At 42.5% G+C, this 21,357-nt stretch overlaps 1 long non-coding RNA gene across 1 annotated transcript; it reads right to left on the reverse strand.

Annotated features, from left to right (window-relative positions):
- Positions 1–1,566: 1,566 nt before the first annotated feature.
- Positions 1,567–20,725, reverse strand: LOC311518565. Its single transcript, XR_014711024.1, has 4 exons — positions 20,514–20,725; positions 18,458–19,002; positions 3,204–3,287; positions 1,567–1,630 (listed from the first exon to the last, which is right to left on the reverse strand). It is a non-coding gene; the product is annotated as an uncharacterized lncRNA (long non-coding RNA).
- Between the last annotated feature and the right edge of the window lie 632 nt (positions 20,726–21,357).

The following is a 21,357-nucleotide window of genomic DNA, read 5'->3' on the forward strand; positions in this document are numbered from 1 at the left end:
TCTTGGGCAGCTTCTCTTTCTGAAGCCAGAGAAACAAATCCTTCTGAAAAGAATTTAACAAATTTCACCTTTAATATATGTGGGTGCTCTGGCATTGATTCATTCTGTAATACTGAATTATTCATTACAAATCAGTCTACTGGGAAGTTTGCTGATGTTTTGTCCCCAACATTGCTGTGACCATTAATGGATGGTTCTCTTGCGACAGGGGATGGGTATCTGGAATGGACCCAGATCTACCATCGGATTTTAGTTTTTTGTTTTTTTGTTTGTTTTTTTATTTTGGGGGGGGGGGGGGGAAATGGAGGGAACAAACCTGAAATTTTGAAGAAAGTTTTTCATTAAAAAAACGCAGTGTTTTTCAATCATCTCAAGTAGTAACAAACCAACTAATTGCTTCTCTATTCCATAAATGTACACCCCAAATTGTTTGTTACATTAAGCAACATTTGGCTAACACCCAAGGTAACTAGAAGTAACTACATGTCATAATAACCCCATTAAATTTGACGAATGTGAAAGTTATGAACGAAAGATACTATTTAATCAAAAGATCAGTTTCTAATTTCAATGCATCAGCATGATAAAACAATGACCACAGTAAATCAGTACAAAGCCCTTAGGAGCTTTTCCTATTCTATTGCTATGCATACATGACACAACTTAATTTCACTCTGAGAATACCTGTCTAATTGCAAGTCTGTCCCCAAAATATAGTTGTGAGACATACAGTAGTCTCCGTTTTCCCCATAGGTTAATACAGGCTTAAGTGCCTCCCACCACCACCTTTCCCTGCACACACAATCTAAAGTAGATCACTAAACTTAGTGTCTTTTTGTAGTTTGTTTTTAAACACAAATACAGTTTTGCGAACACTAAAAATCACAATGAAATTCTGAATACCTTATAACAGCAGACAGTTCATTTTTTTTCTTGGTTTTGTATCTCAGAGCTTTCCTCAAAAAGACAAGTGAACATCCAAGTAACCACTGTCCAGAGCAAAACAAAACAATCACACCCCATATGCATTCTATTCCAGGCACAAAAGCAACTAGCACTGAGTTGAATACATTATGCAGTGCATCTATCATAGTAAGACACTTTGGGTTAATTCTGTGCAGGTGTGAAAAAAGTGTGTTCCTTAGACTAGGCCTGTTCATATTCATAATGGTGTGATAATGGTGGAGAGACATCACTTACACAAAAACCACTAAGTCTGGTTCTGCCATTCATGATAATCTTTGTCTAGGAATCTGAGTCCTATATAATTTACAACCTTTTGCAACACAACACCTGCAACATGGGCAGCACACAAAGCAGTTCCTGAAGGTAAACACTGGGCATGTACCCTGATCTCAGCAGATACCTCTACCTCACTATGAGGAGATGTCAATCTGTATAATTCCTCAATACTATGAAAAGCTTCCTTACAGCCAGCAGTGGTGACCATTGTTGTGGTATCCCTCTGTTGAAGGCTCAAAGAATTTTCTATTAAAATAGTTACCATTGTAATCAGATACTCAGAAGTACTGTACAAACATCTTCAGCTCTTTGCAATTAGATTTCCATTTCTCCAATCTCTTCTCCAAATTCTTAAACTGTTCCTTTTGCCTTAATTTGTTCTGCATTACTGGATACAGAAGAACATTCAATGAAACATCAACAATATACTTTTTTCTTTATAAATGCTTAGTATAATTGAGATTTTAAACTAAAAGTTATCACGAAAATAAGATACTTTGGAACTGCTTGTTTCTTCCAGTTTAGGCCTTTGAAGCACAATTCCTTTACAAGGCAACTTTGTGCACTCATCTTTATCAAATATCCTTAATACACTCAGAGTTTAGTCATTTCAGCTGTGCTTTCTTGGGGTTAAAAATAAAATACATGTATAATACTTTATTGCTATATTGATCTGCCATGGCTTCATTCAGCCTTGCAAAAAGAGTAACCCAGATCTGCCACAGGCAACATGCATAGGAGATTGCTTCAGAGACAGTTTTGGTGATGTTCTTAAAGGTAGCAGAGGTAAAACTGAATTATTACTTAAATGTAATCTTTTGGTTTTTCTAAAGCATTTCAGTTAGACTGGACATCTGTTTCTGAAATAAACAAACATGCTATCCAATGGCAACTGTCTAACGGCTCGCAGCAACACTACAGAAAAGCCCAGGGCTCAGAGTGTAGAACAACATATCCAACTGAAAAAGAAGAGGGTGGGGGGGAAGGGTTGGATTAGGCAGAATATACTAGGGTTAACACTTTTATTCTTGTATTTAGTGCCATGAGAACTTCAAGTTGCAGTGGGGGAGGTTTAGATTGGATATTAGGAAAAACTTTTTCACTAAGAGGGTGGTGAAACACTGGAATGCGTTACCTAGGGAGGTGGTAGAATCTCCTTCCTTAGAGGTTTTTAAGGTCAGGCTTGACAAAGCCCTGGCTGGGATGATTTAACTGGGAATTGGTCCTGCTTCGAGCAGGGGGTTGGACTAGATGACCTTCTGGGGTCCCTTCCAACCCTGATATTCTATGATTCTAAAGGACAACAAACACCACCTCAACTCAGTGGACGGGCACCACCTCCAGAAACAGAATACACTTTAACAGACTGCTGGGAAGTTAGTTCCATACTGACTTCAAAGGAAGTGGACCACTCAGCAATACAACACCTAGATATCTTCTATCCAGTGTGTGACACTTTTTTGGGGTTACCTGAGATGTCTGGGATGAATCATTACCACCTGTTTACATCATGAGACAGTATTGTCTGCGTCCACCCGGGGAAAGCTTCCCCAGCTGTGGGCAACACAAGTGCTTCATTCTGGGCTCCACAAGCCCTACTTCCTCTCTCTCTCTCTCTCTGCAGGCTAGCAATATACGCACCCCACTTGGGTACATGCAGGTGCCCAGGCCCTTATCTTCTGGACACCCACTATGTACATGGATTCGCTACCTCCATAGAAACAGAGACTCCCAGCGCCCTGGTTTCACTTCAGTCCAACCCTCTCCTGAGCACAAATCACTTAGGTTTATAGAAAAACCAAATTGAAGTTTATTTAACAGAGCTTGAGATAAAGTTTCAAATAAAAGCAAGTATAAGAATTTAGAATCATAAGGTTACAACTAAAAGAAAAACAAGAGACCCAAACTACAGCCTATGCTTATTATGAAGTTACTTGCCTGTCTAATAAGGTATCTCTTACCCGAAGGTCAATCCTTGCAGCACGGTCCCGTTCCAAGAACTCAGATCCATCTTTCCTGAGACACCCACACCAGCAGTATCTCCTCTGTAATAGATAAAAATCATGTGGCCTTTCCTTTTCTCTTATACAGTTGGAGACTATTGCCTCTTACCCCCAGAAAAAGCTCCCAACCCAATTCAAAGTTTTAGATTTTGACAAATCAGCAATATTTTGTGGGGATGCTTAGGTTTCAGTGAAGTTCCTCTGGAACCCCAAACCTGCCTTGGTTCCTGCTACTTTGGCTGCCTGCTTGGATCTTCAGAAACATGGGCTTATAGTTTTCCAGCCACTCAGCAGTCCACCTGGTGGGCTGATGGGGAGCCAAGAGACTGGAAGCCCTGGCTCTTTGGCTCATGGGTCTTCATCATCCCTGGCTCCCAGGCCAGCAGTTCTCTGGGAGACTGTTAGACAGACTATAGAATCATAGTATATCAGGGTTGGAAGGGACCTCTGGAGGTCATCTAGTGCAACCCCCTGCTCATCAAAGCAGGACTAATTCCCAATTTTTGCCCCAGATCCCAAATGGCCCCCTCACGGATTGAACTCACAACCCTGGATTTAGCAAGCCAATGCTCAAACCACTGAGCTATCCCTCCCTATCCCAGAGTCAGGATCCCAGGGTTTCTATCTCTGGGGTAGCCTACCAAGCAGACTAATCTGGAGCTAGGGCTCCATTTTCATTTGCAGAGAATTTTGAAATGTTGGGAGGGGGAGTTGTTCTAAGTCTGAACAGACTCACATTTCAATATAACAAAATCTTCTGCGAAAGGGAGTTACCTTTCCCCATCCAGCTCTGCATAATGTGTCCAGGCCATTACAAAGTGTATGACAGCAAGGGACAACACAGCCTCAATTGAGAAGATTTGAGTATGATGTGTGGAAGGATGTTTTGGAAAAGATCAGATTAATCTAGAGTATGACCGCTTTTAAGAAATCCTCTGAAACCTTCCTTATTTGCTAAGCCTTTGCCATGCTAACCCGAATGACATTTGCAAAATCAGCTCCCAGAAGATGCCCAACCCCTTTATCACTTGAAAAGGGACAAGACTCCATGAAGTCAACTGAGGACTTTACTGTTGCTTATCTATTTTACATGGAAGCCATTCAGATATTATGCTATGGCCAGCGGTAAAAATAACCCTGAAATGAATTGATATTACCAGCAATTATTCTGTTCTAAAGCAAATAATGAATGACTTTGACTTGGAAGAGTGTAATTCATTTTACTTTGTTGGCTTCTATACTTGAATTTGAGCCAGTTTCAGTTTTAATGAAAAGTTATCACATTAGTAATAAGCTTAGTATTTATAAATCAAAATGAATGAGACGAGAGACTGAAATATCTCATACTCTTCTGGAAGCATGTGTATTCCACAGCCAGGACTTTTTACCTTTGGAAAAATGGCAGCATCGTCCTACCTCTGACATGATTTATGCATTGCAAAAGTTCAAGTTACATTAGATCCTGTCATTTCGGATAGTCTCACATATATGTAGTCAACCTCATAGACACTCTACACATTACATTTGGATTAAAATCAAAAGGTTATTCTTGCTGTACAAAAAAGCCCAATGGATAGAGTGAATTATGTTTATCCTGTTAGATTGCCTCTCTAATGCACAGTTGTTTTTCTTTTGGAATATACTGAAAACCCTGGGGTTTTTTTGTTTTTATTTTTTTTAAAGGTGCCAAGGAAAAAGACTCCATCTCTAAAACCAAGACAATAACTGCCATGTTTTCCCAGAAAGGTGCATATTTTTTTTAGATTTGCTATAAAGTTCTTCCATTGGTGGTATAATTTTTCTCATTTTTGAAGCAGAATTCACATAAGAACATTGGTCTCAAGAAGGAAACTAAAAATACATATTGCAGTGAGTCACATGTCCTTCCAAGTAATCCTAGGGAACAAACAAAAGGATTTTCAGCACCTGTTTTTGGTGGACCTCTAAAAAGTGTGTCTGCTACCATTGCAGGCACGCTCATTTGTGCATGCAAAATCTACCATTTGCAGAAGCAACCCAAGATTTTACTTGCCAGCTTTCTACACATTTTCACGGCTATTTGTACTCACTGAAGTTGGTTGGGATTTCTTCAGCAAAATGCTGATTTGTCAAAAATTAAGCTTTTCACCAGAATGGGCTGGCTTCTACAAATTGTATGAACTGAAAGTTTCAATTTCTTTAAAAATGTTTCCTTTTGACATTTTTTTAAATGAGGGAAACCACATTAGTGTTAGATAATCTGGAGACAAATTTGCTTCTGTTTGTTGATTATCTTCGAAATTTCAGCAGAAAATAGGATAAGGTACAAAGGAAGTGTCCTTAGAACCCTGCAATGCGCTGCTCCCTACAGAATAAACTTTTCTATCAAGAGACATACACTCTCTCTGATATCATGTTAGCCATTCCTACTCATGACAGACTCCCTCATCTCCTCCTCATCCCTTCCGAATTCATTGTTCCCATCCCTCCACTGGGAAGACCCCGGGCAGGGTCCCAAGCAAACTCCTCCACAACATCTATAACTATCCTTCCCTATAACTCTGTGACTGACAGAGCGATCGGACTGCCTTCATATGCACTTGTTTCGACTAGTATTTCCCTGTTAAATACATTTTTACAACCTCAGAACAGTTTTTATGAAGCTCCCCAGATTCCCTTTACAATTCAACATTCTTACCAATGGTTCAAAATTGACTATAAAATCAATTAGGTAAACTGCAAGCACCACACACAGAACACTGGACACAGAGTTCATGTTAATACAATGAACCATGAACATCTAATCCAATGAACATGGTGGCGAAAAGTTATCTCCCATGTATTCCATTGCCTCTGCTGCTTAAGGGTTTCTCCTCAGACAACACCGTATCTTTCAGCATGTGTAATAAAGTTTATTCTCTTCTTTCAGATTTCCCCACCCAAAAGATTGTGCTCTCACTGATTTACAAGATCACCAGTTACTGGCTGCACATAGTCTATCATCTAAACACAGAGATCCAACCATCCTGATATACACTACTATGCTAACAGATGGCAGCAAGGATAAATAGCAAAAAGACTTAGTCAATGTATGCCTTGTGAGGGTTTGGGCACAGTATGAAAATTTGTGGCATTTCCTTTCACACATCCACACACACACAAGGAGTGAATCAAATCCCCAGCTGGAGGGAGGGAAGGAAATATAACAGTTTTCAGATAGAATAATTAAAGGGTTGAGTTAACTGGGAGAAATTGATATTGTCATGCTGTTCGAAGCAATTCAATTGCATGAGTATTTCAATTCCCTTCTCTCTCCAAATATAAATTTCCTTTACAAGTTGGCTGAGAAAGTGCCTGATCCAAAGATCATTTAAGTCAATGGGATTCTTCCCATTGACTTCAGTAGAGTTTGGATCAGGTCCCAACTTCCCAATTGCTTTAGCTTGAAATCCTTGTCAGCCTATGTATATTTTTCTCCATAAATATTTATCATTGCTGGAACATCCTTGGAAATTTACATTGCCATATGCCCATGTATTTACTTACTAGTCTGTTTTGGTTATTGTTTTACTAGCACCCAGCTAGCTGCCCCTCCTTTGAAAGCAATGACACTTTAAAAATCTCTCTTTTGACTTGCTACCCATGTATCAGATTAATGAGCCATATTATGCAAGGAAAGTAGTGTATCATTTCATAATCAGTCCATGATGCAGAGAGAGGGAGGAAAATGTACTAGCAATATGTTTGGAGAATTTATGGTCCAGGGCAGTGAACTAGAAATGAAAAGAAAAACTATCCAGTCAAAGGTGAGGTGTAGCTCACCTGTAGTGGATTAATTATACTCATAAATAGTAAGGCAGCAGAAAATGTTACAGGGCCACATTGGTGATTATTTGACAATTGCTGAATTCCCACACTACACTAGGCACTTTGCAGAACAAGTAAGAGATTTTTTGTTCATGTCTTACAGCTTAAGATATTTGAAATATTGATCTAGACCAATGTTTCTCCTGGGATGGATCTGTGGGGGGGTGGGAAGGAAAAGGGAGAATTTGGAAATCCTAAATGCCCCAAATCAGGTGTGGTCTCATGTGGTATGAAGAGTAGAGAAGTAGCTTGCAGGTTGTATATTCATTCTGGCTACCGTCAGTGCCAGCTTCTGTTGCAACATGTGTGTGTATGGTGCTTTTGGGGGTAACATCCATTTATAAGCCACCCTGAAAACTGTTCCTGATCAATTTCCTCTCCTCTAAGTGCTTCAAAATTGATTCCTTGAGGACTTACTCCATGATTTTTCCAGGGACTGAGGTGAAGCTGACTGGCCTGTAATTCCCCAGATCCTCCTTCTTCCCTTTTTAAAGATGGGCACTACATTAGTCTTTTTTCAGTCATCTGGGACCTCCCTGATTGCCATGAGTATTCAAAGATAATGGCCAATGGATCTGCAATCACATCTGCCAACTCCTTTAGCACGCTTGGATGCAGCGCATCCGGCCCCATGGACTTGTGCTCGTCCAGCTTTTCTAAATACACCTCTACCCCGCAGGTTCGCATACAACGCGGTAAAGCTCTGACACACTGCTCTGAGCAGTGTGTTAAGGGTGCCGGGCTGGGCCGGGGCCGAGGGGTTGGATAAGGTGCAGAGGGTCTTGGGGGCATTCAGGGGCTCCCCCCCCAGAGTCTGGGAGGCAGGAGCTGTGGGGGGGCACTTTTGGGGGGCCTAAAGTCCCAGAGTGGCCCAGGGGATTAGTGGAGGGCTGGGAGCAGGCCGCTCCGCTTCCCTCACCCCAGCCCCAGCCGTTAACTGGGGGGAGGGGATGCCCCCCACACTCACCGGCAGTAGCGGAAGCGGAGCAGCCCGGCCCCAGCCCGCTCCTCTCCGCCAGCTCCCAGCCGCGGCTTTCTGCTTCCCGCCACAGGGGAGTGCGGGACCTTTCCCCAACCCCACCCCCAGCGACATGGCTGGAGCCAGGGCAAGGAAAGCGGAGTGGGATGGGTCTGTGGCGCTCCACTTCCTGCCGCCGGTGAGTGCGCGGGGCGTCCTTTCCCCAACCTCCCCACACTCACCGGCGGCGGGAAGTGGAGTGCTGTGGCTGGGAGGTGGCAGAGTGGAGTGGGCTGGGGCTGTGTTGCTCCACTTCCCACCACTGCCGGTGAGTGCCTGTCAGGAGGCGAGGGGTGTGGATAGGGGTCGGAGCAGTCAGGGGACAGGGAGCAGGGGGGTTGGGTGTCTTTGGAGCAGGTGGTCAGAGAACAAGCAACGGGGGGCCAAAGCAAGTTCGATATAACTTGGTCTCACCAATAATGCGGTGAGATCTTTTGTCTCCCGAGGACCGCATTATATCGGGGTAGAGGTGTTGTCCTGAACCATTTCTTACTCCACAGAGGGCTGGTCACCTCGTCCCCTTACTCTGCTGCCCAGTGCAGTAGTCTGGGAGCTGACCTTGTTCGTGAAGACAGAGGCAAAAAAAGCATTGAGTACATTAGCTTTTTCCACATCCTCCGTCACTAGGTTGCCTCCCTCATTCAGTAAGGGGCCCACACTTTCCTTGACTTTCTTCTTGTTGCTAACATACCGGAAGAAACCCTTCTTGTTACTCTTAACATCTCTCGCTAGCTGCACCTCCAGGTGTGATTTGGCCTTCCTGATTTCACTCCTGCATGCCTGAGGAATATCTTTATACTCATTCCTGGTCATTTGTCCAATCTTCCACTTCTTGTAAGCTTCTTTTTTGTGTTTAAGATCAGCAAGGATTTCACTGTTAAGCCAAGCTGGTCATCTGCCATATTTACTATTCTTTCTACACATCGGGATGTTCGTTCCTGCAACCTCAATAAGGATTCTTTAAAATACAGCCAGCTCTCCTGGACTCCTTTCCCCCTCATGTTATTCTCCCAGGGGATCCTGCCCATCAGTTTCTTGATGGAGTCAAGGTCTGCTTTTCTGAAGTCCAGGATCCATATTCTGCTGCTCTCCTTTCTTCCTTGTGTCAGGATTCTGAACTTGACCATCTCATGGTCACTGCCTCCCAGGTTCCCATCCACTTTTACTTCCCTTACTAATACTTCCATGTTTGTGAGCAGCAGGTCAAGAAGAGCTCTGACCCTAGTTGGTTCCTCCAGTATTTGCACCAGGAAATCGTCCCCTACACTTTCCAAAAACTTCCTGGATTGTCTGTGTACTGCTGTATTGCTCTTCCAGCAGATATTGGATGATTGAAGTCCCACATGAGAACCAGGGCCTGTGATCTAGTAACTTCTGTTAGTTGCCAGAAGAAAGCCTCATCCCCCTGATCTGGTGGTCTACAGCAGACTCCCACCATGTCATCACACTTGTTGCTCACACTTCTAAACTTAATCCAGAGACTCTCAGGTTTTTCTGCAGTTTCATACTGGAGCTCTGAGCAGTCATACTGCTCTCTTACATACAATGCAACTCCCCAACCTTTTCTGCCCTGCCCGTCTTTCCTGAACAGTTTATATTTGTCCATAACAGTACTCCAGTCATGTGAGTTATCCCACCAAGTCTCTGTTATTCCTGTAACTTTAGTGCCCTTCTGGCCAAGATGGAGTCTGCTCTGCAAGCAGCTCTGGCTAAGAGACGGCACACACAGGAATGCAACAGGAAAAATTCCTTCCACCCCAAGGGCACCTGTTCCAAACCCCACAGAGTGAACACACCCACCCACAGGAAAAAGTACAATGTGTTGCGGTCCACATACAAGACAGCACAAAGCTTTAAGCAAGCAAGCAGGCTGGTCTGCCAATGGGCTGCCCCTGTCAGCTTTTCACCCTCTCCTTTATTCTTTCTCTCCCCCCGCGCATTACATTCTCCAACAGATAAAATGAATACACTGGCTTTGTTTAACATTCTTATTTACCGATTTCTATCTACCGCATTCCTTGCTCTCAGGCCTTGAGCCAGTCCTGGGAGGCTTCCCACGGTTCATGTCATCTGGGCGAGATTCCAAGGTTCATGCCCTTGAGAGGAGCCATGTGTGCACTGCTCCTACATAACACTCCGGGTGTGCCCTGAATGTTGCCAAGTGCATGAACCTTGTATGAATGCTACATACAATGGATATAACAAAGGGAGATATTTATTTACAGAGGGATGAGTGGAGAAAACAAGGGGGAATGTAGGGGGAGCAGTAGAACAGGGTTGCATCCAAACCAAGGCCCCACAGGCCCAGTGGTAGCACAGTCTGAAAGGGCAGACACTGAGCAATGTGTCTGCACCCAGAGTTCAGGAGTCCTGAGCAAAGTTCCAGTCCAGTGCTCTGGCTTGGGTGCTCCTGGTTGTCTTTAGTGCCAGTGAAATTTCCCCAACAGGCACCTCCAGTGCCCTCTTCTGCCGCTCTCTGCAAAGCCACACAGAGCGACAACCTCCTCACTTAACTACCTAGCAACCTCCCTCCTTATTCCCAATCCAGAGTCACCAGCTCCAGTACTTACAGCCCCATGCAGCTATGGGCAGCAGTGATACTGGGTCCAGCTCCCGCCTGTCCTTCTCGGGCAATTCCTCCCTGGCACAGTGCTCCTCCTGGCTCCTGTCCGGGGCCATTCCCAGTCTGCTGCCCTGTCCTTCCCAGGCTTCAGGCAGGTTCTCTCTCCTTCACTTTGTCCAGGGCCTCCCTGCTGCAGCCCTTCTCTCCCTGGGCTCCAGAGCAACACCCCCAAGTTTCCTTCCTTTCTCTCACTGATCCCCCTCCCCAATAGGAAAAAAGATTTAAAGGAGCCATGCTCTCTAAACCCCAAGGGGTTACATTCCAATCACATCATAATCCCTTGATTGTGCCAGGACTTCCAGTTCTCCCTGCTTGTTTCCCACGCGTCTTGCATTTGTCTACAGGCAGTTAAGATAACTCACTGATCGTCCTGCTTTCTCAGTATGAGGCAGGATTCCTCCCCTCGTGCTCTCCTGCTCGTACTCCCTCCTGGTATCCCACTTCCCCACTTACCTCAGAGCTTTGGTCTCCTTCCCCCGGTGAACCTAGTTTAAAGCCCTCCTCACGAGGTTAGCCAGCCTGCTTGCGAAGATGCTCTTCCCTCTCTTTGTTCAGTGGAGCCCATCTCTGCCTAGCAATCCTTCTTCTTGGAACACCATCCCATGGTGAAAGAATCCAAAGCCTTCTCTCTGACACCACCAGCCATTCGTTGACTTCCACAATTCAATGGTCTCCACCCAGGCCTTTTTCTTCCACAGGGAAGATGGATGAGAAGACCACTTGTGCCTCAAACTCCTTTAACCTTGTTCCCAGAGCCATGTAGTCTGCAGTGATCCTCTCAAGGTCATTCTTGGCAGTATCATTGGTGCCCACGTGGAAGCAGGAAGGGGTAACGATCTGAGGGCTTGATGAGTCTCGACAGTCTCTCCATCACATCGTGAATCCTAGCTCCTGGCAAGCAGCAGACATCTAGGTTTTCCCAGTCAGGACAGCAGATAGAGGACTCAGTCCCCCTTAGTAGGAAGTCCCCGACCACCACCACCACCTGCCTTGTTCTCTTGGGAGCAGTGGTCGTGGAACCCCCATCCCTAGGACAGTGCATCTCATGCCTTCCAATTGGTGGAGTCTCCTTCTGCTCCCTTCCCTCAGATGTATCATCTAGTTCACTCTCCGTATTAGTACCTGTGGAGAGAACTTGAAAATGGTTGCTCTCCTGTATCTGCATTGCTGGTACATGGATGCTCCTCTTTCTTCTTCTGGATGTCACATGCTGCCAATTTTCTTCACCGTCCCCATGTCCCCGCTGTGCAGCCTGCTCTGATTCTTCAGAAAGTTGTGCCCATAGAAGCATATCCTGACTTCTGTCCAGGAAATCTTCAGTTTCTCTTATGCAACTCACGGTCGATACCTGTTGTTCCAGACCGTGAACCTTCTCTTCCAATATGGAGATCAGCTTGCATTTTGTAGAGACAAAATCTCTTCTGTCCTGTGGAAGAAAGACAAACATGGCACATTCTGTGCAGATCACAACAGCTGATTGCTCACCATCCATATTACCTTCCTTCTAAGAGCTTTCTCAGCTGTTGCAGTAACTACTCAGAGAAGCCTGCACTATGAAAGCCTCAGTGGGCTCCCCCCCAGGAGAAACTCCTTCTGTTGATTCGCAGCTGGCTGCCTTTTTATAACATGCCTTTTAATATGTTTGTGACAACTGTTTATTAACGTCTTAATATCTATGTGGCTTTAGAGTGAATGTGTTAACAATGCTACAAACCATTAACTATTGTTAATAATCTGAAGGCTTTGTTTGCAAATGTGTTTAATTAATTAGACTGACACAATAACTTTTACAAGGTTAGTAAGATGTCATAACCTGATGGTATTTGTTTACTGTCAAACAAATGTGCATTTGCCTCAAGTTACTCCCTTAAATAGAGGTCTATAAAACAAAGAACACAGAGCACAACGGTTTTAGAGACATCATCAAAGATCATGTCTGAATTGGATCAACTTGTCATTTTCATGTTTATTAAAATCCATTGATAACTTACAAACATACGTTTAATAGCTGCAACTTACAAAAGCTTCTATTATTGCATGATTAGCCATTTAGGGTTCAATACTGAAAACACTTACATAGTTTATCACCCTAACTATCAAGAGTAGACAATGGGATATTGTCATGAAAAAAAAAAAAGTCATGCGGTGTGAAAGGGCAAAATTTCAAAAGTACTGGGTTGACCTAATTTTGTTCCCATTGACATCAGGTGGAGCAATTAGTCCAAAGCTAGGTATTTTTGAACATTCCACTGTAAGTACTTGCAGGATTGTGGTTTATATTTATATGTTTAGCAATTAGTTCTTGCATAATGTTTATATTAGAGCTGGGTGAACAGTTAACTACAGTATCAGCAATCTATTTGCTAAAATTAGCCCTTTTCCCTCTTCAGAAAATGTCTGAATAGATTACAGGTTTGTTTACTTTCAGAATTGTTTTAGGTTTTGTGCAAACAAATCTGAGCCTATGAATTGCGCACAAAGTGTCAGCTGCTAGTATTCACTCAAGTATGTCATATTCACAATTAGAAAACCAACCTGTGTTACTGGTTTATAACAGTGCTATTTCTGGTTAGTGATTTGATCATCAACAAATTATTTATTCTAATGTAGGGCCCAGAAGTTCCATTTTGTTAGGACCCATGCAAACACATATGACATGGTCCCTTGTCCAATGAACTAACAGCCAAAGAAGGCAATTAATATTAGAAGGGTAGGGGAGAGGGCTACAATCTACTTCAGTACTGTTATGCCAAACTCAGCCTCAGCTAGGCTCAGTAGAAAAAATTCTAACTAAACTTATTTTGATGGAAAACTGGATTTTCAACTAAATGGAAACATTTGTGGAAAGTTTGCTTTCCTAGAAATTTTTTAAATTTCCTCCCCCTGAAAAACTGGAAATTCAAACCCTCACACCTCTTTCAGTTTTCAATTAAAAGTCAACATTTTCTGCAGAAGATAAAATTCTGACCTACCATAAAAATAGCCTTAAATTACTTTTAGATATAATGGAAAAAATGATTTGGAGGATGGATTTGAAGGAAGAGATAGCTCTAGTGAAGGAAGCCCAAACTTAGGGGGCATCATAGAAAAGGCACAAAGCAGGCTATGAAAGAAATGTACAAAAGTCTATTGTCATTGGCAGAGCGGAGAATGATGGGAATGTTACACGCTAAAAGTCAAGAGTGGATAAGAAGAGAGCAGTGGAGCTTTGAATGGCCTTGAAAGTGAGGGCAAAATTCCTGGAATTTGGAAAAAAGGGAGCTCGTGGAGGCATTAGAGACTGAAGTCTGACAGTGGTCACCATTTGTAAGTGTCATGATTTTAACTGTAGTACTGTGTCAAGAACCGATAGGCACAAAAAAATAAATCTGAATGAATAAACTTGATAGTGTTACTACTTATAACCTGTTCCAAAGCCCAGTGAAGTAACTGAGAGTCTTGTCATCGATGACAATGGGCTTTGGATCAGGTCCACAATTCCCATATTTATTTATTACAATGAAATCTAAAGTAGTATTAATTCCTTGCAAAGGAAGCCATTGTATATAAAAGTGAAAGATACAGGACTATCAAAATCCAGAGCTGTTTGGACCCAGGATTTGATTCTATTCCATCTGTAACATAAATGTGTTTACAGAAGATGCACAAAAAGCAACAGATGGCATGCTCTTTGCATACTAAGAAATATGACTGAGGTTAATGGGAATTTTGCCTGTGTAAGGACTGCCACATCAGGCCCTTTATTCTATATTTTTTAACCTCTGGATACCCATGTAATTGATAAATAAAACCAAAGCAGAGGTCCTAAATTTTAATGCATGGACTGATTTGCTCTTGGATTTTTATCATTTACAGCATTAAAAGAAGTGAAAGGATAATTTCTCTTGAAGGACAAACTGTGTGTCTTTTAACCAAGTGTTATCCTGGGACCAAAAAGAAAAATAAAAAAAATCTGCAAACAGATGGATTAGTTCACTGTGCACTAAATCTAAAAGGCACTGGGCTGCATGATATGGACTATTCTACATCTCTATGCTTAGCTCAAGGTCACATCTGAGTAATTAGAATATTTTTCTGATCAACCAGTTCTGTTAGACATTCATAGTAATATACCTGACAGGAACTTTTTTTAAAAAAAATATCCTTCAAAATCAATTTTGAGTTTCATTGGACTATCACATGAATATGGATACTATTTTTAAACACACCTTAGTCCTAGATACACAAGAACTTAAAGGTTAGGCCTTGCAATGGTTATGTTGCTAGAAAAATCACTGGAGCCACAATGGGTTCCACAAAGCCTGAGTTATATACCTAAGTTCCCTGTACAATGAATGCGGAGAGATAGATGCCTAAGCCTGTAATCAACACAAGCCAGCATGCTACATGGGGAACTGCGTAAACCAGCCAATGGAGGATGCTTACCAGAGAAATATGTCCTAAGCTTCACTCTTCTCACAGAGTTCGGTGCCTAGCTCTGCTTGCAATCCACAGCTGGAAACAGGAGCAGTGGCCTAACTCCACCCAAAAAGGCTGGAGGAGAGGGTGGAACCTTATAACTTTTAGCCCAGTGGTTTGGGTATGCATTTGGGATGTAACAAACCCCAGTTCACTTCCCCTGATGAGAAGGGATTTGAATAGGGTTCCACACCTCTGAGTTGAATGCCCTAGCCACTGGACTATGGGATAGATATGGGTCTCCCTTAATTGCTCTTTTTGAAGTTGTTCCACTTCTGATTAAATAATTGAATAATTAAATACTTTCTCTGCTGCATTAATAAGAATCACTCCATAGTCCAGTGGTTAGAGCCCTCAGAGAGGTGTGGAATCATTGTTTAGATCTCTTCTCATCAGGCAAGGGGGGAAATTGGCAGGGTCTGCCACATCCAATTTGCTAAGAGACTATGCTGAACACTGATCTAAAAGTGATAAGGGAGACCACAACCTTCTCCTCCCCCTCCCCAACCCCCCAGATACTGTATGAAGTAAAAAGAAAAGGAGGACTTGTGGCACCTTGCTTATGCTCAAATAAATTGGTTAGTCTCTAAGGTGCCACAAGTCCTCCTTTTCTTTTTGCAAATACAGACTAACATGGCTGCTACTCTGAAACCTGTGTGAGGTAAGTGTGCTCTGAACACACCTGCATCCAAGATAGGCAGAGAAATGCCTATCATTCCCCAGTTTGCAGATTTTGCTGGGGTTTAGGTGTGAGATAGGCATTCAGATACAGAGTGAAGCAGGAATGTGCATGCCCAGAGGCAGAACTTTAGGACCTAGGGAACTTTGATAGCAAAAATTTAGCTCTGAGTGAGGTTATTGCTTACAGGGTTACGTGACAGCCAAGCCTGGGGTTTGTGGATTGCAGTGGTGCCTAAAATTGGGACTTAGGAGCCTAAGTCACAAAAGACCAGATCCAGTCAGACTGAGGTGCCTAAGACCCATTGACTTTCAATGAGACGCATTCCTAAGTTCCTGAGGCACTAGGAAGTTTTACCCCTATACCTATATTTCAGTTTTTACACTTTGGAAATTTTAGTCATTGAGTAATGCTTACAGTAGGTATTAGAAATTTATGAAAAAATAAATAGTGAATTTTGGCAGTAAATCGTAGCATTTGAGCACAATGCACATCAACAAACATTGCAGACACATACATAGTAATGGGCAAAAAAATTAAGCAACTCTACCTACAGTCAGCTTGCCTATTGATAGAACTTCCCAATCCCAGCTGCATCACAATACTCAGACAAAAGCCTATGTTGGAGAAAACCACAGTTCTCACTCTCAGGTTGGGTGCAGCCAGTCAGATACACTTCATTATCTCAAGCAATTGCACAGAGGGAGAGAGTGCACCAGGACACAGGGTTTCCCCCACCTAGGCAGGTCTCTCAGAAGAAAACAATTAGAGCAAGCATTTATACCTTTATTACAGACAATAATAAGCAACAGCTGCATATTGTTTATAAGATATCATGAAGGAATATGTATTTTTCTCACCAATTTATCTTATAGTCTACATTCTATTCTTATCTAATACAAGGTCACAACAGCCTCTTTCACAGTTCTTTTCCTACTCACTTCACACTATCCCTGCTTCTACAAATCTCGTGTTATTAAAGCTAGAGTTAGCCTGACTCCTGCTCATTTCAGAAGCCTGCATCCAAATTCCCTTTATCTACTTCCACACTCCCCCCTTTTGTGCTTCCAGCACAACTATCAATTTTAAAACTTCCATTTTCATTAAATTTTGTATTTCAAACTCTACATCAAATACTTCAACCTTAGGGGTTTTAATTGGATACAATGACAAAGCATGGTTAGTATGGACATTGCTTCAATGTTTTGTTTTTTTTTGCTTCAATAAGCTGCAGGGGTTCTAAGGGCCCTAATATCCAATAATTCAAATAATCAGGTGTTATTCCAGGAGCACTAACAACAAATCAGCTAGGCATACCAGGTGGTCTAATCTCCCAGATTTCACAGAGAATAATCCAATCCCACATGCATCTTCCCCATGGACCCGGCAGGATTCGATATGTGGGAGCCCACACCCCTCCTACCGGCCCATATGCTTGGAAGGAGCACTGCGAGTACTTGCACATCCATCCTGAAAATCTCCAAGTATGTCTCCATGGCCACAAATTAGATGATTTCCTGAAATTCTAGTAAGGGCAGTGGGCCAAGCCTGATGCTCTAGATCACTCTGAATGGCCATCAGCTGGTCATTCAGGAAATCCTGGATTTCTGAGCAAGCCAGATCCCACTGCAATGCCTTCCCAGTCTCAGTGATATTCAGTACCATCTCTGTTAACAGCTGGGCATGGGTCATTGAACTAAGGGTGGAGATAACATGTAATACACCAACTCCTGCTTGCACCTGGGTCAGCTGTGCTCCAGTAATAAGACCAGTGGCTTTTTCCTAGTTGCCCTAATTTTTCATCATGTTGTTGGCCCTTAAGAATATCCCAAATTGCTGCTGCGCTATTGGCACCATCCCATAAATGTCCAGCTAAATCTCTTTTCTTCCTAGGGGAGACCTATGCCATTTTTGCCGTACTAACCTAATGACAGCCACTCTTGAGCAATTTGGATATGTAGAGGTGATCTGAAAACTGGACAAGGGCAGCGTGAATTTGATAGTCCCTAATGTATTAGGATATCGATGGACTGTGATTAATGCTACATCTCTTTTTGGTACAGAACTATACCACATCTGTTATTTAACTATTCTCTGGTACTTTCAAGAGGCATTAACATTAATAGCATAGGAGAGGTATATTGTAATATGGTACAGGTTAGATTATTAATTACTGGGACCATCTTAATACAAATAAAATTTCCAGTGGCAGAACACAGTCTCTGAGTATGAGTCTGATTGATTACTAATTGGGTAACTAAATCCTGAACCTCAAGAATAAAATTTTCAAACAAAATTTAAATACTTAATCACTAAAATATATAAAGGCCTTGGCCACTGGGTTTCATCAGAATATATGGCATTACCTGTATTTGGATGTATTATAGGGGTAGTAGTATAGTGTAGGAGATGTTGGGGGCAGGGGCAGCAAGGCACCGTTGGTATGTGTGTCATCTGAAAGCCAATTAGGAAGGGCAATACATGCTGAAGATACTTATCCAAAAACACAGGGTGCAGCCTGTGAAATAAACCCCAAAACCCAATCACTACCTCATTCCCAAGCATGGGTCCCACAAGTTCCTTCCTACCTGTAATTCTTTGTTTCTTCACCAGGGTCAGTTCTTAATGTCTTTTGTAATCAGGAAGTCCTGGACTTTGGCAATTTCAGCGGAGCGAGTATTCCTTCTTCTTTCCTGAAGCAATCATGGCTCAGCATCATACAGGGGAGAGGTTACCAGCATGTCACCCTGTAGTGCTTTGCTTTCTTTAGCAAATACTGAATGTAGGTTAGCTTTGTCAGTGGACAAGGGAGAGGTTACTAGCACTTCACCTTGCCTTTTCCCCTGCTGTCCAAATGGAGGAAAGAAAAAACCCAGAAGGAGGGGCAGGCTAATCAGTACTCGAAGTGAAGTCATCTCGAGGCGGAGGGGTCTTTTTTCAGTAAGAAGCATGGGTCCTGGCAGTCAGTCCTTGGCACTTCACAGAGGTGTTGGTAGTTAGCAGGACTTAATAAGGGCCTTGCTAGCGTGGGGCCAGAGTAGTCTTTCATTGATGGACCTTTATGTAGACCAAGTCACCTGGTTTTAATGAATGGCAGGTTTCCTCAGGATTCTTGGAGCAGGATTTCTTTCACCTGTAAATACAGAGACCTAACACATTTCATTAATGTCCGGCAGTGTTTTGCAGATCTCACAGTTGCTTGGGCACGTTCAAGCCCCCTTCTTTCTTGGCTGTCAGCCAAATCCTAGTTGTGAGCAGTGCCCTTGGGCGGGTCAGCGTCTTATCTTTGGACCAAGCCTGCCAGCTACAGCATTGAATTAACTTGTCCTCTGTTCTTTTTCTTTTCCCCTTCTTGGCTTCTTTTAATCTACAAAGGAAACTTTCACTCTCCACTCACACACCTTTTTCCAAAAATGAACACGTATACAGTCTCCATTATACAGCACTTTAGTCTTATTGTTCAATGTATGCCACATACACCCTTCTAGTAAAATGACTATTAGAGAGCTTTGGAGCAACAAGCCAGGACAAGCACACCCACTTTTGAGGAGTCCACTTGGTACAACCTCTGGTGTCCAATAGCTTTCCTCCCTTCCCAGTCCTCTGGCTAGAGATCTGGGGTAGCCAGAAGGATCCCATGTGCAATATGGGGAGTGGGTTAACTTTTCATGTTGTTGTTTTCAAAGTCTGTTGGTGTGCAATTTTAACAACAATTTTTCTTTGCTTTAGCTGATATTATCCAAAACAAATTGTGTTCCAAATTGAATAAAACAAGTATCTGCATTTTGATTTAACCCTTCTATTTGATTTTGAACTAGACTGCCGTATGAAAATATTAAACACAACAATTTTGGCCACAAGACAAACACCACAAGACAGGACATAGAACACATAACATAGTTCCTATTGCACCAGTAAATTCATGATATGTTGGATTGCTTTTCAGCTGGCACCAGTTTTCTCTGATTTTCTGAAAAACAAAAAGAACATACGTCTATCCCTTCTGGGCAGTCAGTCATTGCTTAAAATATCTCCTTTTTATACAAATATCCTTTGATTTCAGGCAAAACAGAAGAATTACCCCATATTTTCTTGTGTTTGTTTCATAGGCATACCTAGTTTCAGTAACTTCTGCCTTATCAATCTGGTAATTTACATTAACACAAATGCTTTCCAGCTTCCTTTTGGATCCAAAGCTATCAGTTGCACTCTATCATCACCGACTAGAGTGGAGAGAGGAATGCTAAATCCCTCTCTGGTTCTCAGACCTACTGTAGCTGAGGTGCGGCTCACCTTTAATCATGTAATTCTTAACATGTAATACCAACTGTGCCAAACAAAGCAAATGTGAAATATCAATGGCAAAACAGATAGATGGTGTGCATTCTGTAGGGTTCTCCCCCTCCTCAATTTTCCATTAAAACTATGACAGATTTTCATTACCAATTTGCCTGTGCCTTAGTTGATCAGGCTAAGACCACAGGATCATAGGGCAGAGAGGACGAGAACACACCATGTGACTGAATTTTAAACTTCATTAATAAATAATAAACAACAGAGAGTGTTGAGAACGTTCTCACATCACTCAAAGGAAAAAGAAAAAAATACGTTAATGCTCAAACCCTGCCCCCCTTTTATACTCACAAACAAGCTTCCCAGGCTGGCCAGGCCCGGGGGTAGGAGAGACAGAGAGAAAGAGATGGATGGGAGGTTATCCTGTGCACAGATTGTTCAGAGATACGCTGCAAAAATTTCCAACTTGCTTCTGCTTTTGGGAGGTATTCCAGTCCAGGCCGGCTGCCTGTGGCTTCTTTAATGTCCCCAAACCACATTGGCTCCAGGGTTGCAAAGGCAGACTGTTGGGTCTCACTGGGTGTCCAACCTTTGCAAATGTAATCTCAGTCCTGCAACTTATTTGCCTTTATTTTACCTTTATCTATATTTTCTTCACAGCCAGCTGGGCTGAAAGCAGGGGTTTTTTTGTGCTTGGCATCATCTGTGTCGATTCTTGCCCTTGGACGCAAAGCAGCTTTCTCCTTATCTCTAGGCCAAGCTGCCTTTTCAAATTAACCTGTTCCTTTCCATCCTTGACTTCAGGCTTAACTAATTGGGAATATAAAGAATATACAGGGCTTAAGAAAAAATAATTTGGGTACGGAGGCATCCGGATGCTTTACATTTCGTTTTAAATCCTGCATTTGCATTTGAATTTTGCCTGGGAGTCCTTCAGACTCCTCACTCGAGAGTCATGGAGTCTCTTTGTGGCTTCCTCTGAGGTGTATGATTTTATTTAAATTGAAGGTACCTTCTAGTTTAATTGTTTTAGATAAATTAGGTAATTGTTTAGATAAATCATCATGTAAAAATTCCAATCCTCTAAGTACTTACAAATCCTAGAACTATAATACACATATATATAATAAGCAGGTGTGCCCTTCAGTGGCACGGGAATGGTCTTAGACTGATTTCCACCCATTCTCTAAGCATG

This window comes from Lepidochelys olivacea (assembly GCF_965140295.1).
Source record: "Lepidochelys olivacea isolate rLepOli2 genome assembly, chromosome: 3".
NCBI classification, from domain to species: domain Eukaryota; kingdom Metazoa; phylum Chordata; order Testudines; family Cheloniidae; genus Lepidochelys; species Lepidochelys olivacea.